Source organism: Oncorhynchus mykiss, unplaced genomic scaffold, assembly GCF_013265735.2.
Source record: "Oncorhynchus mykiss isolate Arlee unplaced genomic scaffold, USDA_OmykA_1.1 un_scaffold_240, whole genome shotgun sequence".
Lineage (NCBI taxonomy): Eukaryota > Metazoa > Chordata > Actinopteri > Salmoniformes > Salmonidae > Oncorhynchus > Oncorhynchus mykiss.
In genome coordinates, this window is record NW_023493704.1 from 206,394 (window position 1) to 224,738 (window position 18,345).

The 18,345-nt window shown below is 42.7% G+C and overlaps 1 long non-coding RNA gene across 2 annotated transcripts; it reads left to right on the forward strand.

The window, feature by feature from the left end:
* Window positions 1-14,245: 14,245 nt before the first annotated feature.
* Window positions 14,246-14,825, forward strand: LOC118948706. Of its 2 annotated transcripts, none has more exons than XR_005042190.1 (3): window positions 14,246-14,308; window positions 14,483-14,554; window positions 14,732-14,825. It is a non-coding gene; the product is annotated as an uncharacterized LOC118948706 (long non-coding RNA). The 2 variants fall into 2 exon arrangements; XR_005042189.1 differs by lacking the exon at window positions 14,732-14,825 and adding an exon at window positions 14,588-14,618.
* The last annotated feature ends 3,520 nt before the right edge of the window (window positions 14,826-18,345 follow it).

An 18,345-nucleotide genomic window follows, 5' to 3' on the forward strand; every position in this document is an offset into this window, starting at 1 on the left:
TATGCTGGTGATATACTGGTGATATACTGGTGATATGATGTGGATGTGATGGTGATATGATGGTGATATGCTGGTGATATACTGGTGATATACTGGTGATATGATGTGGATGTGATGGTGATATGATTGTGATATGATGGTGATATACTGGTGATATGATGGTGACATACTGGTGATATGATGGTGATGTACTGGTGATGTGATGGTGATATGATGTGGATGTGATGGTGATATACTGGTGATATGATGGTGATATGATGGTGATATACTGGTGATATGATGGTGATATACTGTTGATATTATGGTGATATTATGGTGATATACTGGTGATATACTGGTGATATGATGGTGATATGATGGTGATATACTGGTGATATGATGATGATATGATGGTGATATACTGGTGATATGATGGTGATGTACTGGTGATATGATGGTGATATGATGGTGATATACTGGTGATATGATGGTGATATGATGGTGATATACTGGTGATATGATGGTGATGTACTGGTGATATGATGGTGATATACTGGTGATATACTGGTGATATGATGGTGATATACTGGTGATATGATGGTGATATACTGGTGATATGATGGTGATGTACTGGTGATATGATGGTGATATGATGGTGATATACTGGTGATATGATGGTGATATACTGGTGATATGATGGCGATATACTGGTGATATACTGGTGATATGATGTGGATGTGATGGTGATATGATGGTGATGTGATGGTGATATACTGGTGATATGATGGTGATGTGATGGTGATGTACTGGTGATATACTGGTGATGTACTGGTGATATGATGGTGATGTGCTGGTGATATACTGGTGATATACTGGTGATATGATGGTGATATACTGGTGATATGATGGTGATGTGATTTTATATTTGATTTTATTAGGATCTATTTTAGTCTCCATTTGGACTAATCTTCCAAGAGTCCTTAACATTAAAATATAATTTATAATACAAACACACTTTCACATCTAACACACGATTACAAACATACATAATATACTAGATTAATGACCCAATAAATACTCAGTCTAAAAAATATTGATTCTTCATCTACTATAGTCCCACAACATTTCTATATACTATATTTAAATTGTTTTAAAATAATGTTTAAACTTATATATTGAAAGGTTTCTAGTTTGCTCAGTTAATTTATTCCATTTCTTTATTGCTCTAAATCTACATTTTATTTTGCCTATTTCTCTTTTCTGTCTGGACAACGCATAGATGGTGGACAATCTATTCCTAGTATTTACTGAATGTCTGTCTCTTACCAACTGAATAACGTTGTGAATAGAACTTGGCCATTTTAAATGATGTATATTATAAAATAAGATAAGCATGTTTTTTTAAATTATCTTGTCAATTGATGACCAACCAAGAACACTGCGCATGACTGCAACATACCTCCACCTTAAGACAATTCTTGACTGCAACAGAAGGACCACATCTCCACCTTAAAACAATCCTTGCTGCTTTGTTCTGTGCATTCTGCAGCCTCCTAACTTCACTTGATGATGCATTTCCCCAGACCACCGAACAGTAGTTCACCTGACTCTCAATTAATGCCTGTGGTATTTGCTGAATAATTTCCCCTGGTAAATATTTAGCTATCCTTCTGATTATGCATCCTGTTTTAATATATATTTTTTTTACATAGATTAGTTATTTGAGACGACCATGATAAGCAGTTGTCTAGCTGCACTCCCAGTAGTTTGGTTTCTGCCACTTCTTCAATTTGTACTCCTCCCATACTTAATTGTATCCCATGCTGTTTTGGCCTTTTCCTAGTTGAACAGACCAACATAACTTTGGTTTTCTTGGTGTTTAAAGCAAGTTTGTTTTGGCAAACCCATTTCCTGATAATCTCCAAATCTCCTTGCAAAGCTTGCTGTACCTGTTGAACCGATTGTCTTGCTCCATAAATTGTAGTATCATCTGCAAATGTAGTAGCTTGAGTTTCAACCAAGGCATAGGGAAGGTCGTTGGTATATATTAAGCAGAGAAGTGGCCCAAGACAGCTGCCCTGCGGTATTCCACAGTTTAACACATTAGGGGAAGAAAATGAACCATTAATATAGGTGGACTGTTTCCTGTCAGTTAGATATGACTGTACCCAAATCAATGCTACCTCCTTAAAACCATAATGAATGAATTTTGTCAAAATTATTTAAGGATCCACTAAATCAAATGCTGCACTGAAACCTAAAAATAGTACACCTACAAACCTGCCATTATCCATATCATTGAGCCACTGGTCAGTCATGTCAACCAATGCAGTGGTAGTGGAATGGTTTTTGCGATAAGCATGCTGATTGGCTGTAATCAGATCATTATTTTCCATGTACTCCCACATTTGTCTACTCACAATACCCTCCAATATCTTACTGAGTGTAGGGAGTAGACTAATTGGTCACCTGTGCAGGAGGAATGGGTTCTTTCATCCAGTCACAACAATGGAAATGTATTCCATCCAGTCACAACAATAGAAATGTATTCCATCCAGTCACAACAATGGAAATGCATTCCATCCAGTCACAACAATGGAAATGTATTCCATCCAGTCACAACAATGGAAATGTATTCCATCCAGTCACAACAATGGAAATGTATTCCATCCAGTCACAACAATAGAAATGTATTCCATCCAGTCACAACAATAGAAATGTATTCCATCCAGTCACAACAATGGAAATGTATTCCATCCAGTCACAACAATAGAAATGTATTCCATCCAGTCACAACAATAGAAATGTATTCCATCCAGTCACAACAATAGAAATGTATTCCATCCAGTCACAACAATGGAAATGTATTCCATCCAGTCACAACAATGGAAATGTATTCCATCCAGTCACAACAATGGAAATGTATTCCATCCAGTCACAACAATAGAAATGTATTCCATCCAGTCACAACAATGGAAATGTATTCCATCCAGTCACAACAATGGAAATGTATTCCATCCAGTCACAACAATAGAAATGTATTCCATCCAGTCACAACAATAGAAATGTATTCCATCCAGTCACAACAATGGAAATGTATTCCATCCAGTCACAACAATAGAAATGTATTCCATCCAGTCACAACAATGGAAATGTATTCCATCCAGTCACAACAATAGAAATGTATTCCATCCAGTCACAACAATAGAAATGTATTCCATCCAGTCACAACAATAGAAATGTATTCCATCCAGTCACAACAATAGAAATGTATTTCATCCAGTCACAACAATGGAAATGTATTCCATCCAGTCACAACAATGGAAATGTATTCCATCCAGTCACAACAATGGAAATGTATTCCATCCAGTCACAACAATAGAAATGTATTCCATCCAGTCACAACAATAGAAATGTATTCCATCCAGTCACAACAATGGAAATGTATTCCATCCAGTCACAACAATAGAAATGTATTCCATCCAGTCACAACAATAGAAATGTATTCCATCCAGTCACAACAATGGAAATGTATTCCATCCAGTCACAACAATAGAAATGTATTCCATCCAGTCACAACAATGGAAATGTATTCCATCCAGTCACAACAATAGAAATGTATTCCATCCAGTCACAACAATAGAAATGTATTCCATCCAGTCACAACAATAGAAATGTATTCCATCCAGTCACAACAATGGAAATGTATTCCATCCAGTCACAACAATGGAAATGTATTCCATCCAGTCACAACAATAGAAATGTATTCCATCCAGTCACAACAATAGAAATGTATTCCATCCAGTCACAACAATAGAAATGTATTCCATCCAGTCACAACAATGGAAATGTATTCCATCCAGTCACAACAATGGAAATGTATTCCATCCAGTCACAACAATAGAAATGTATTCCATCCAGTCACAACAATAGAAATGTATTCCATCCAGTCACAACAATAGAAATGTATTCCATCCAGTCACAACAATGGAAATGTATTCCATCCAGTCACAACAATAGAAATGTATTCCATCCAGTCACAACAATGGAAATATATTCCATCCAGTCGGTATCAGTTTTGCTGGACATCAACGATAACAATCAAAAAAAAATAAAAAAATGAATTCCCAACATTTAACGCACAGACCACACAGCACATCACATACCACAGACCACACAGCACAGACCACAGACCACAGACCACACACCACATCACACACCACAGACCACACAGCACAGACCACAGACCACAGACCACACACCACACAGCACAGACCACAGACCACACAGCACATCACAGACCACAGACCACACAGCACATCACACACCACAGACCACACAGCACAGACCACAGACCACAGACCACACACCACACAGCACAGACCACAGACCACACAGCACATCACATACCACAGACCACACAGCACATCACACACCACAGACCACACAGCACAGACCACAGACCACAGACCACACACCACACAGCACAGACCACAGACCACACACCACACCACACAGCACAGACCACACACACACAAACAAATGATTCTCTCTTATTGAGGAGACAGCCAGGCAGTGGATGCCAAACATGGATTGGAAACAGGAGAATGTGTAATGTTCTGTAGAGAGAAACGTATAAACACCATTCCACTGTGGCCTAAATGAAAGGTGAAATTAATGGAGGTATTGCTGTGCTGTCATGACAACCGCATGGTATGTGTAGTTAGGTAAAGTGCCTCTGTCTGAACAACGTATAGTGGCTTAGTAGAGCTGCATCTACAGAACAGGTTCTGTTAGCCAAGTTCTGAATGTTAATGTCTACTTTCTCTCTCTGCGTCTCTCTTTCTCTCTCTCTCTCTCCCTCTCCCTCTCTCTGTCTCTCTCTATCTTTCTTAATGACTCTTCCTCTCCCCCCTGTCACATTCTCTCTCTCTTTCTCTGCCTCTTTCTCCATTTCTCTATCTCTCTGTTTATATGTATTTATTGCACTCTCATCCTCCCTCCCTCCCTCCCTTCTCCCTTTCTCTCTCTCTCTGTCTTTCTCTTTCTTGTTCTCTCTCTCTCTCCCCTCCCTTTCTCTCTCTCTATCTTCCCCTCTCAGCCTTGAGATAATATCCCATTAGCTCTGCCACTTAATCTGAAAGTATTGAACCACTACAGTAACTAATTAGCATAGACAATTACAGCAGCAACCCACCCATCCAGCTCCTCTCCTCTCCTCTCTTCTTCTCTCTACCTGTCTGATAAACACTAAGCCTTCTCTCTCTCTCTCTCTCTCTCTCTCTCTCTCTCTCTCTCTCTCTCTCTCTGTCTCTCTCTCTCTCTCTCTCTGTCTCTCTCTCTCTTTCTCTCTCTCTCTCTCCGTCTCTCTCGCTCTCTCCCCCTCTCTCTCTCTCTCTCTCTCTCTCTCTGTCTCTCTCTCTCTCTCTCTCTCTCTCTCTCTCTCTGTCTCTCTCACTCTCTCTCCGTCTCTCTCGCTCTCTCTGTATATATAGATATATCTTGCTCTCTCACACTCACTCTCCCCCTCCCCCTCCCTCCCTCTCTTTCTCTTTATCTCTCTCTTTCTCTCTCTCTCTCTCTCTCTTTCTCTCTCTTCTCTCAATTCAATTCAAGGGCTTTATTGGCATGGTAAACATATGTTGACATTGCCAAAGCAAGTGAAATAGATAATTAACAAAAGTGAAATAAACAATACAAATGAACAGTAAACATTACACTCACAGAAGTTCCAAAATAATAGAGACATTTCATATTATGTCTATATACAGTGTTGTAACCATGTACAAACATTTCAAGTACAAAAGGGAAAATAAATAAACATAAATATGGGTTGTATTTACAATGGTGTTTGTTCTTCACTGGTTGCCCGTTTCTTGTGGAAACAGGTCACAAATCTTGCTGCTGTGATGGCACACTGTGGTATTTCACCCAGTAGATATGGGAGTTTTTCAAAATTGGGTTTGTTTTCGAATTCTTTGTGGATCTGTGTAATCTGAGGGAAATATGTGTCTCTAATATGGTCATACATTTGGCAGGAGGTTAGGAAGTGCAGCTCAGTTTCCACCTCATTTTGTGGGCAGTGAGCACAAAGCCTGTCTTCTCTTGAGAGACAGGCCTCCTTACGATGGCCTTTCCAAATAGCAAGGCTATGTTCACTGAATCTCTACATAGTCAGTCACAGTGGTCAGGTATTCTGCCACTGTGTACTCTTTGTTTAGGGCCAAATAGCATTCTAGTTTGCTCTGTTTTTTTGTTAATTCTTTCCAATATGTCAAGTAATTAGCTTTTTGTTTTCTCATGATTTAATTGGGTGTAATTGTGCTGCTGTCCTGGGGTTCTGTGGGGTGTGTTTGTGTTTGTGAACAGAGCCCCAGGACCAGCTTGCTTAGGGGACTCTTCTCCAGGTTCATCTCTCTGTAGGTGATGGCTTTGTTATGGAAGGTTTGGGAATCGCTTCCTTTTAGGTGGTTGTAGAATTTAATGTCTCTTTTCTGATTGTGATAATTAGTGGGTATCGGCCTAATTCTGCTCTGCATTATTTGGTGTTCTACGTTGTACATTGAGGATATTTTAGCAGAATTCTGCATGCAGAGTCTCAATTTGGTGTTTGTCCCATTTTGTGAATTCTTGATTGGTGAGCGGATCCCAGACCTCACAACGGGTTCTATAACTGATTCAAGTATTTTTTGCCAGATCCTAATTGGTATGTTGAATTTAATGTTCCTTTTGATAGCATAGAAGGCCCTTCTTGCCTTGTCTCTCAGATCGTTCACAGCTTTGTGGAAGTTACCTGTGGCGCTGACGTTTAGGCTGAAATATGTATAGTTTTATTTGCAATGGTGTCTAGATGGAATTTGTATTTGTGGCAACTGGACCTTTTTTGGAACAATATTATTTTTGTCTTAGATTTACTGTCAGGGCCCACGTCTGTCAGGGCCCAGGTCTGTCAGGGCCCAGGTCTGTCAGGGCCCATGTCTGGCAGAATTGCTGTAGAAGATCTAGGTGCTGCTGTAGGCCCTCCTTGGTTGGTGACAGAAGCCCCAGATCCTCAGCAAACAGTAGACATTTGACTTCAGATTCCAGTATGGAGTCCATGTGCTTCAGAGAGTTCTAGTGTCCTCGCCATTGATATATGTTGAAGAGGGTGGGGCTTAAGCTGCATCCCTGTCTCAACCCACAGCCCTTTTGCCAATTTTATTTGCACACTTCTTGTTTGTGTACATGGATTTTATAATGTCGTATATTTTTCCTCAAACACCACTTTCCATCAATTTGTATAGCAGACTGTCACGACTTCCTCTGATGTCGGCTCCTCCCCTTGTTCGGGCGGCGTTCGGCGGTCGACGTCACCGGTCTTCTAGCCATCGCAGCTCCACTTTTTTTCCCCGCACACCTGGTTAACATTCCCTAATCACACTACTACATATATTCCCTCTGTTCCCCCCATGTCTTTGTGTGGGATTGTTTTGTTATGTGTTTAGTGTGAGGCGCCAGGCTGGTTTTTCCCCGGGTACCGTGTTTAATCCATCTTTGCAACTCTCGCTTTTCACTTTTGCCATTGTTTTGGCGCAGTTGCGTCCGTCTGTTGTTGCTTCTACCAAATAAAGTGCGCGCCACAACTTCTATTAGCGCACAACCTGACACAGACCCTCATGCCAAATTGATTCAAAGGCTTTTTTGAAATCAACAAAGCATGAGAAGAATTTGCCTTTGTTTTGGCTTGTTTGTTTGTAAATTAGGGTGTGCAGGGTGAATGCGTGGTCTGTCGTTCACTCTCTCAGAGAGTTTTGAATTGTCAAGAGGAGTTAAACAAGGGTACCCGCTGTCACCATATCTATTTGTTATGACCATTGAAATGCTATTAAAATCAGATCCAATAACAACCATATCTATTTGTTATGACCATTGAAATGCTATTAAAATCAGATCCAATAACAACATTAGAGGATTAGAAATCAAAGGCTTAAAAACAAAGGTGCCGATGACTCTAGTTTTATATTAAGTCTGCAAGCTAGATCCCTGCAATGTCTCATTAAAGACCTAGATAACTTTTCTGTACTCTCTGGACTAAAACCTCATTATGAGAAGTGTACAATATTACGTATTGGATCTTTAAAAAATACAACTTTTACATTACCCTGCAGTTTACCTATAAAATGGGCTGATGGTGAAGTAGACATACATGGTATTCATATCACTAAAGATATAAATGAGATCCCCACAATGAATTTCAATAGAAACTAGTAAAAACAGACAAGATCCTGCAACCATGAAGAGGTAAATACCTGTCTATTTATAGACAAAATGCCCAGATTAACTCCTTAGTCATATCTCAGTTTACTCACTTACTTATGGCGCTGCCTAGTCCTGATGATTCGTTTTTTTTTTTTAAATCACATGAGCAAAAAATATTTAGCTTTATCTGAGACGCTAAACCAGACAAGATAAAGTGCCTGTCTATATAATGAATATGAACTGGGTGGGTTGGGTGGGTTGAGATTATTAAATATAAAAGCACTAAACCTCTCTCTAAAAGCTTCACTCATTCAAAAGTTTTATTTGAAACCTAAATGGTTTAGTAGATTTAGTAAGTAGATTACTAAGAAAAGCTCTCTTTTCCAAACAAGCGTTGCAGAGCTGGCTACAATTTCAATTTCATCGCCCTGAAAAGATAGAACAAATATTACAACAAATATTGTGGCTGAACTCAACTGTGCCGGTTGATAAAATACCTGTATTTATGGGAAAGATGTTTGAAAAGGGTATTTTTTTCTTAAAAACTTCTTACGGATGAGATATTGTTACAGGAATTGAATTCCTTTATGTTTTATTTAACAAATTTAATTAAACACTCTGCCCACTCCTAAGAATAAGTAAGACCCTTATTTGCATAAAATGGACAGAGACCAAACTCAAAATCAATCAGCAGCGTTTATTCTGGAGAGTACTGAGCACGATACAATTTACCACAGGTTATAAACTGCACTAGCGTTTATTCTGGAGAGTACTGAACACGATACAGTTTACCACAGGTTATAAACTGCACTAGCGTTTATTCTGGAGAGTACTGAACACGATACAGTTTACCACAGGGTTAGGGAAACCCTAACACCACAGGTTATAAACTGCACTAGCGTTTATTCTGGAGAGTACTGAACACGATACAGTTTACCACAGGGTTAGGGTAACCCTAACACCACAGGTTATAAACTGCTCTAGTGTTTATTCTGGAGAGTACTGAACATTATACAGTTTACCACAGGGTTAGGGAAACTCTAACACCACAGGTTATAAACTGCACTAGCGTTTATTCTCCAGAGTACTGAACACGATACAGTTTACCACAGGGTTAGGGAAACCCTAACACCACAGGTTATAAACTGCAATAGCGTTTATTCTGGAGAGTACTGAACACGATACAGTTTACCACAGGGTTAGGGAAACCCTAACACCACAGGTTATAAACTGCACTAGCGTTTATTCTGGAGAGTACTGAACACGATACAGTTTACCACAGGGTTAGGGAAACTCTAACACCACAGGTTATAAACTGCACTAGCGTTTATTCTGGATTGTACTGAACACGATACAGTTTACCACAGGGTTAGGGAAACCCTAACACCACAGGTTATAAACTGCACTAGCGTTTATTCTGGAGAGTACTGAACACGATACAGTTTACCACAGGGTTAGGGTAACCCTAACACCACAGGTTATAAACTGCACTAGCGTTTATTCTGGAGAGTACTGAACACGATACAGTTTACCACAGGGTTAGGGTAACCCTAACACCACAGGTTATAAACTGCACTAGCGTTTATTCTGGAGAGTACTGAACACGATACAGTTTACCACAGGGTTAGGGTAACCCTAACACCACAGGTTATAAACTGAAAATGACGTCATTCGTTTTCGAACTGTCCCGTCTCTTCTCCACTCTGGTACAAAGGCAGTATCTCAAGCCTTCCCACATCGTCCCTACCAATTTAATATAATTTATGACTGAGCCAAGGTCTTCCTGTGTAGAAGCATTCTAGCCAGTCTGACGATAAGTTCATTCATTTCAACCAAGGAACAGACAGTCATTGTTCTAATTCTTAATTATATTTACACCCATTATATTCAGTACTAGGATTAAAAGAAAATTCATACGTCTATACAGTAACATAATAGTATTCTGATTATTCAGTCCTGATTGGAAAGTATACATAATTAGTCATTATTGATAAAAAATCCCTTAACATATCCCGTTAGCCTAGCAAAAGCTAGTGATGACGGACAATAGAGACATATTGAGTTGCTTCTATCAAACCCGGATCCGGGAGCGTAATCATAGCCTCAAACGAATTAGCATAACGCAGTGGACATAAATACCCCTAGAAACTTTTTGCAAATGCAATATATTGAAACACAGCTTAGCCTTTTGTTAATCACACTGTCATCTCAGATTTTCAAAATATGCCTTACAGCCAACGCTAGACAAGCATTTGTGTAAGTTTATCATGGCATAATGCTATGCTAGGCTCTGCTGGCAGCGGGCAGCATTTTCACGAAAATAAGAAAAGCAACCAAATTAAATAATTTACCTTTGAAGAACTTCGGATGTTTTCACTCAGGAGACTCCCAGTTAGATAGCAAATGTTCCTTTTTTCCAAAAAGATTATTTTTGTAGGCGAAATAGCTTTCGTTTGTTCATCATGCTTGGCTGAGAAATCGACCGGAAAATGCTGCCACTACAATGCCAAACTTTTTTTCAAAATTAGCTCCATAATATCGACAGAAACACGGCAAACGTTGTTTAGGATCCATCCTCAAGGTGTTTTTAACATATATATTCGATAATATATCCGTCGAGGCAGTTGGTTTCTCATAAGAAGCGATTGGAAAAATGGCTACCTCAGTATTTTACGCAAGATTTTCTGCGGGAGACACCATGTGACCACATGCTATATATGGTCCCTTACAGCCATTCTTCAATGGAAATGCATAAAAAGACTTCACAATGCTGTAGACACCTTGGAGAATACGTGGAAAACGTAAGCTCATTCATAGCTCACTCACCTCACCCTCCCCTCCAGCAGTCTGATCCTCTCCTCTAGTGCTCTGTTCTTCTCCTGCTCTTTCTCCTGTTGATGTTGTCTCACCACTGTCCAGAGTGCAGATGTGTCTCTCTCCACCTCCAGCTCTCCAGGTCTGGTTGAGGGGGTGTTGTTGTCCAGGTCTAGTTGAGGGGGTGTTGTTGTCCAGGTCTGGTTGAGGAGGTGTTGTTGTCCAGGTCTGGTTGAGGGGGTGTTGTTGTCCAGGTCTGGTTGAGGGGGGTGTTGTTGTCCAGGTCTGGTTGAGGGGGTGTTGTTGTCCAGGTCTGGTTGAGGGGGTGTTGTTGTCCGGGTCTGGTTGAGGGGGTGTTGTTGTCCAGGTCTGGTTGAGGGGGTGTTGTTGTCCAGGTCTGGTTGAGGGGGTGTTGTTGTCCAGGTCTGGTTGAGGGGGTGTTGTTGTCCAGGTCTGGTTGAGGGGGTGTTGTTGTCCAGGTCTGGTTGAGGGTGTGTTGTTGTCCAGGTCTGGTTGAGGGGGTGTTGTTGTCCAGGTCTGGTTGGGGGGGTGTTGTTGTCCAGGTCTAGTTGAGGGGGTGTTGTTGTCCAGGTCTGGTTGGGGGGGTGTTGCTGTCCAGGTCTGGTTGAGGGGGTGTTGTTGTCCAGGTCTGGTTGAGGGCGTGTTGTTGTCCGGGTCTGGTTGAGTGGGTGTTGTTGTCCAGGTCTGGTTGAGGTCTGGTTGAGGGGGTGTTGTTGTCCAGGTCTGGTTGAGGGGGTGTTGTTGTCCAGGTCTGGTTGAGGGGGTGTTGTTGAGCTGGACAATGTTTTTGTGCTGACTGGAGTGTGTTCACCTGCTGTACCAGTCCCACCTGCCTTACCTCCAGCTGGGTGAATGTATCCTTCATTTCAATAAGGGAGTAGTACTCTGTGCTGGGAGGTTGACTTTCCGCTCGGGGTGGCTCATCTGTGGGGTTATATAATGAAGAGGTCTGGTCTGACCCGCTGGGGGTAAATCAATCCCAGACTGGTTCAGAAACAGGAAGTATATGAGAGAGCCCAGTTTAAATCAACCCCAGGCTGGTTCAGAAACAGGAAGTATGTGAGAGAGCCCAGTGTAAATCAACACCAGGCTGGTTCAGAAACAGGAAGTATGTCAGAGAGCCCAGTGTAAATCAACCCCAGGCTGGTTCAGAAACAGGAAGTATGTGAGAGAGCCCAGTGTAAATCAATGCCAGGGTGGTTCAGAAACAGGAAGTATGTGAGAGAGCCCAGTGTAAATCAACACCAGGCTAGTTCAGATACAGGAAGTATGTGAGAGAGCCCAGTGTAAATCAACCCCAGGCTGGTTCAGAAACAGGAAGTATGTGAGAGAGCCCAGTTTAAATCAACCCCAGGCTGGTTCAGAAACAGGAAGTATGTGAGAGAGCCCAGTATAAATCAACCCCAGGCTGGTTCAGAAACAGGAAGTATGTGAGAGAGCCCAGTATAAATCAACCCCAGGCAGGTTCAGATTCACATTCCTCATCTCATATGTATATTCTGTATTATATACTGCACCTTGCCTACGGTCATCACTCATCCATATATTTATATGTATATATTCTCATTCACCCCTTTAGATTTGTGTGTATTAGGTAGTTGTTGTGGAATTGTTAGATATTACTGCACTGTCGGAACTAGAAGCACAAGCATTTCACTACACTCACATTAACATCTGCTAACCATGTGTATGGGACCAATAAAATGTAATTTGATTTGAGTGGTAGTCTCTCTCTCTCTCTCTCTCTCTCTCTCTCTCTCTCTCTCTCTCTCTCTCTCTCTCTCTCTCTCTCTCTCTCTCTCTCTCTGATAAACAGAAAGTGTTGGGTGTTTATGCTGTGAATCTAAATTAAGCACTCTGTTGAATGGAAGATACCATCTTGTATTCATCTGACATCTAGTTCTAGAGATACAGACTACAGACCTTGCTAGGAGGGAAGGATGTTGGAGAAAGAGAAGAAGGGGTTGTCGCCATTGTCTGTCTTGAGCTGAGACTTTCACAAAGAAAACTCTACATGGCAGAAACTGCTTCTTTGTCTTAATCTAGAACATAAATCACCCTCCTTTTTGATGAGTTAAACCGTGTTGAAGATTAGCATTTCATTTTCATTAATTCCCTTTAAGCACATGGTATCGCCCATGTCACCCTATCGCTGCCTCGTTCACCCTGCCTTGTCTTCCAGGACCATTTTAGCAGTCGATGTAAGCCAGGCTCAGCTGACGTTAACAAGTCCTCATGAAAGCGCTGACATGTTGAAACTACTCTGATAGGTTCACACCGAGGAAGTGTAGGAAAGGACAGGAAACTGTATCCAGTCCTCTGAGGGTGTCGCCGGCTCCCTGCATCATTTAGTAGCAGACAGAGACGGGTTCTAAAAAGAGTTTAGTAGCAGACACAGAGACAGGTTCTAAAATGAGTTTAGTAGCAGACACAGAGACAGGTTCTAAAAGGAGTTTAGTAGCAGACACAGAGACAGGCTCTAAAAGGAGTTTAGTAGCAGACACAGAGACGGGTTCTAAAAGGAGTTTAGTAGCAGACACAGAGACAGGTTCTAAAAGGAGTTTAGTAGCAGACACAAAGACAGGTTCTAAAAGGAGTTTAGTAGCAGACACAGAGACAGGTTCTAAAATGAGTTTAGTAGCAGACACAGAGACAAGTTCTAAAAGGAGTTTAGTAGCAGACACAGAGACAGGTTCTAAAAGGAGTTTAGTAGCAGACACAGAGACAGGTTCTTAAAGGAGTTTAGTAGCAGAGACGGGTTCTAAAAGGAGTTTAGTAGCAGACACAGAGACAGGTTCTAAAATGAGTTTAGTAGCAGACACAGAGACAGGTTCTAAAAGGAGTTTAGTAGCAGACACAGAGACAGGTTCTAAAAGGAGTTTAGTAGCAGAGACGGGTTCTAAAAGGAGTTTAGTAGCAGACACAGAGACAGGTTCTAAAATGAGTTTAGTAGCAGACACAGAGACAGGTTCTAAAAGGAGTTTAGTAGCAGACACAGAGACAGGTTCTAAAAGGAGTTTAGTAGCAGACGCAGAGACAGGTTCTAAAAGGAGTTTAGTAGCAGACACAGGGCCAGGTTCTAAAAGGAGTTTAGTAGCAGACACAGAGATAGGTTCTAAAAGGAGTTTAGTAGCAGACACAGGGCCAGGATCTAAAAGGAGTTTAGTAGCAGACACAGGGCCAGGTTCTGAAAGGAGTTTAGTAGCAGACACAGAGACAGGTTCTAAAAGGAGTTTAGTAGCAGACACAGAGACAGGTTCTAAAATGAGTTTAGTAGCAGACACATAGACAGGTTCTAAAAGGAGTTTAGTAGCAGACACAGAGACAGGTTCTAACAGGAGTTTAGTAGCAGACACAGAGACGGGTTCTAAAAGGAGTTTAGTAGCAGAGACGGGTTCTAAAAGGAGTTTAGTAGCAGACACAGAGACAGGTTCTAAAATGAGTTTAGTAGCAGACACAGAGACAGGTTCTAAAAGGAGTTTAGTAGCAGACACAGAGACAGGTTCTAAAAGGAGTTTAGTAGACGCAGAGACAGGTTCTAAAAGGAGTTTAGTAGCAGACACAGGGCCAGGTTCTAAAAGGAGTTTAGTAGCAGACACAGAGATAGGTTCTAAAAGGAGTTTAGTAGCAGACACAGGGCCAGGATCTAAAAGGAGTTTAGTAGCAGACACAGAGATAGGTTCTAAAAGGAGTTTAGTAGCAGACACAGAGACAGGTTCTAAAAGGAGTTTAGTAGCAGACACAGAGATAGGTTCTAAAAGGAGTTTAGTAGCAGACACAGGGCCAGGTTCTAAAAGGAGTTTAGTAGCAGACACAGGGCCAGGTTCTGAAAGGAGTTTAGTAGCAGACACAGAGACAGGTTCTAAAAGGAGTTTAGTAGCAGACACAGAGACAGGTTCTAAAATGAGTTTAGTAGCAGACACATAGACAGGTTCTAAAAGGAGTTTAGTAGCAGACACAGAGACAGGTTCTAACAGGAGTTTAGTAGCAGACACAGAGATGGGTTCTAAAAGGAGTTTAGTAGCAGACTAAGGGTCCATTCACCACCAGGACTCATCTACTACTGTTGCTGCTTCTACTGTCTCCACAAGGTCCCATTCACCACCAGGACTCATCTACTACTGCTTCTGCTTCTACTGTCTCCACAAGGTCCCATTTATAACCAGGACTCATCTACTACTGTCTCCACAAGGTCCCATTCACCACCAGGACTCATCTACTACTGTCTCCACAAGGTCCCATTCACCACCAGGACTCATCTACTACTGCTGCTGCTACTGTCTCCACAAGGTCCCATTCACCACCAGGACTCATCTACTACTGTCTCTACAAGGTCCCATTCATCACCAGGACTCATCTACTACTGTCTCTACAAGGTCCCATTCACCACCAGGACTCATCTACTACTGTCTCTACAAGGTCCCATTCACCACCAGGACTCATCTACTACTGTCTCCACAAGGTCCCATTCACCACCAGGACTCATCTACTACTGTGTCTACAAGGTCCCATACACCACCAGGACACATCGACTACTGTCTCCACAAGGTCCCATTCACCACCAGGACTCATCTACTACTGTCTCTACAAGGTCCCATTCACCACCAGGACTCATCTACTACTGTCTCCACAAGGTCCCATTCACCACCAGGACTCATCTACTACTGTCTCTACAAGGTCCCATTCACCACCAGGACTCATCTACTACTGTCTCCACAAGGTCCCATTCACCACCAGGACTCATCTACTACTGTCTCTACAAGGTCCCATACACCACCAGGACTCATCTACTACTGTCTCCACAAAGTCCCATTCACCACCAGGACTCATCTACTACTGTCTCCACAAGGTACCATTCACCACCAGGACTCATCTACTACTGTTTCCACAATGTCCAATTCACCACCAGGACTCATCTACTACTGTCTTCACAAGGTCCCGTTCCCCACCAGGACTCATCTACTACTGTCTCCACAATGTCCCATTCACCACCAGGACTCATCTACTACTGTCTCCACAAGGTCCCGTTCACCACCAGGACTCATCTACTACTGTCTCCACAATGTCCCATTCACCACCAGGACTCATCTACTACTGTCGCCACAAGGTCCCATTAACCACCAGGACTCATCTACTACTACTGCTGCTAATACTGTCTCCACAAGGTCCCATTCACCACCAGGACTCATCTACTACTGTTTCTACAAGGTCCCATTCACCACCAGGACTTATCTACTACTGTCTCCACAAGGTCCCATTCATCACCAGGACTTATCTACTACTGTCTCCACAAGGTCCCATTCACCACCAGGACTAATCTATTACTGTCTCCACAAGGTACCATTCACCACCAGGACTCATCTACTACTGTCTCCACAAGGGTCCATTCACCACCAGGACTCATCTACTACTGTCTCTACAAGGTCCCATTCACCACCAGGACTCATCTACTACTGTCTCCACAAGGTCCCATTCACCACCAGGACTCATCTACTACTGTCTCCACAAGGTCCCATTCACCACCAGGACTCATCTACTACTGCTGCTGCTACTGTCTCCACAAGGTCCCATTCACCACCAGGACTCATCTACTACTGTCTCCACAAGGTCCCATTTACCACCAGGACTCATCTACTACTGTCTCCACAAGGTCCCATTCACCACCAGGACTCATCTACTACTGTCTCCACAAGGTCCCATTCATCACCAGGACTCATCTACTACTGTCTCCACAAGGTCCCATTCACCACCAGGACTCACCTACTGCTGCTACTGTCTCCACAAGATCCCATTCACCACCAGGACTCACCTACTGCTACTACTGTCTCTACAAGGTCCCTTACACCACCAGGACTCATCTACTACTGTCTCCACAAGGTCCCATTCATCACCAGGACTCATCTACTACTGTCTCCACAAGGTCCCATTCACCACCAAGACTCACCTACTGCTGCTACTGTCTCCACAAGATCCCATTCACCACCAGGACTCACCTACTGCTACTACTGTCTCCACAAGGTCCCATTCACCACCAGGACTCACCTACTGCTACTACTGTCTCCACAAGGTCCCATTAACCACCAGGACTCATCTACTACTACTGCTGCTAATACTGTCTCCACAAGGTCCCATTCACCACCAGGACTCATCTACTACTGTCTCCACAAGGTCCCATTCATCACCAGGACTCATCTACTACTGTCTCCACAAGGTCCCATTCACCACCAGGACTCATCTACTACTGTCTCCACAAGGTCCCATTCATCACCAGGACTCATCTACTACTGTCTCCACAAGGTCCCATTCACCACCAGGACTCACCTACTGCTGCTACTGTCTCCACAAGATCCCATTCACCACCAGGACTCACCTACTGCTACTACTGTCTCTACAAGGTCCCATACACCACCAGGACTCATCTACTACTGTCTCCACAAGGTCCCATTCACCACCAGGACTCATCTACTACTGTCTCTACAAGGTCCCATTCACCACCAGGACTCATCTACTACTGTCTCCACAAGGTCCCATTCACCACCAGGACTCATCTACTACTGCTGCTGCTACTGTCTCCACAAGGTCCCATTAACCACCAGGACTCATCTACTACTGTCTCCACAAGGTCCCATTCACCACCAGGACTCATCTACTACTGTCTCTACAAGGTCCCATTCACCACCAGGACTCATCTACTACTTTCTCCACAAGGTCCCATTCACCACCAGGACTCATCTACTACTGTCTCTACAAGGTCCCATTCACCACCAGGACTCATCTACTACTGCTGCTGCTACTGTCTCCACAAGGTCCCATTCACCACCAGGACTCATCTACTACTACTGCTGCTAATACTGTCTCCACAAGGTCCCATTCACCACCAGGACTCATCTACTACTGTCTCCACAAGGTCCCATTCATCACCAGGACTCATCTACTACTGTCTCCACAAGGTCCCATTCACCACCAGGACTCACCTACTGCTGCTACTGTCTCCACAAGATCCCATTCACCACCAGGACTCACCTACTGCTAATACTGTCTCCACAAGGTCCCATTCACCACCAGGACTCATCTACTACTGTCTCCACAAGGTCCCATTCACCACCAGGACTCATCTACAACTGCTGCTGCTACTGTCTCCACAAGGTCCCATTCACCACCAGGACTCATCTACTACTGTCTCCACAAGGTCCCATTAACCACCAGGACTCATCTACTACTGTGTCCACAAGGTCCCATTCACCACCAGGACTCATCTACTACTGTCTCCACAAGGTCCCATTCATCACCAGG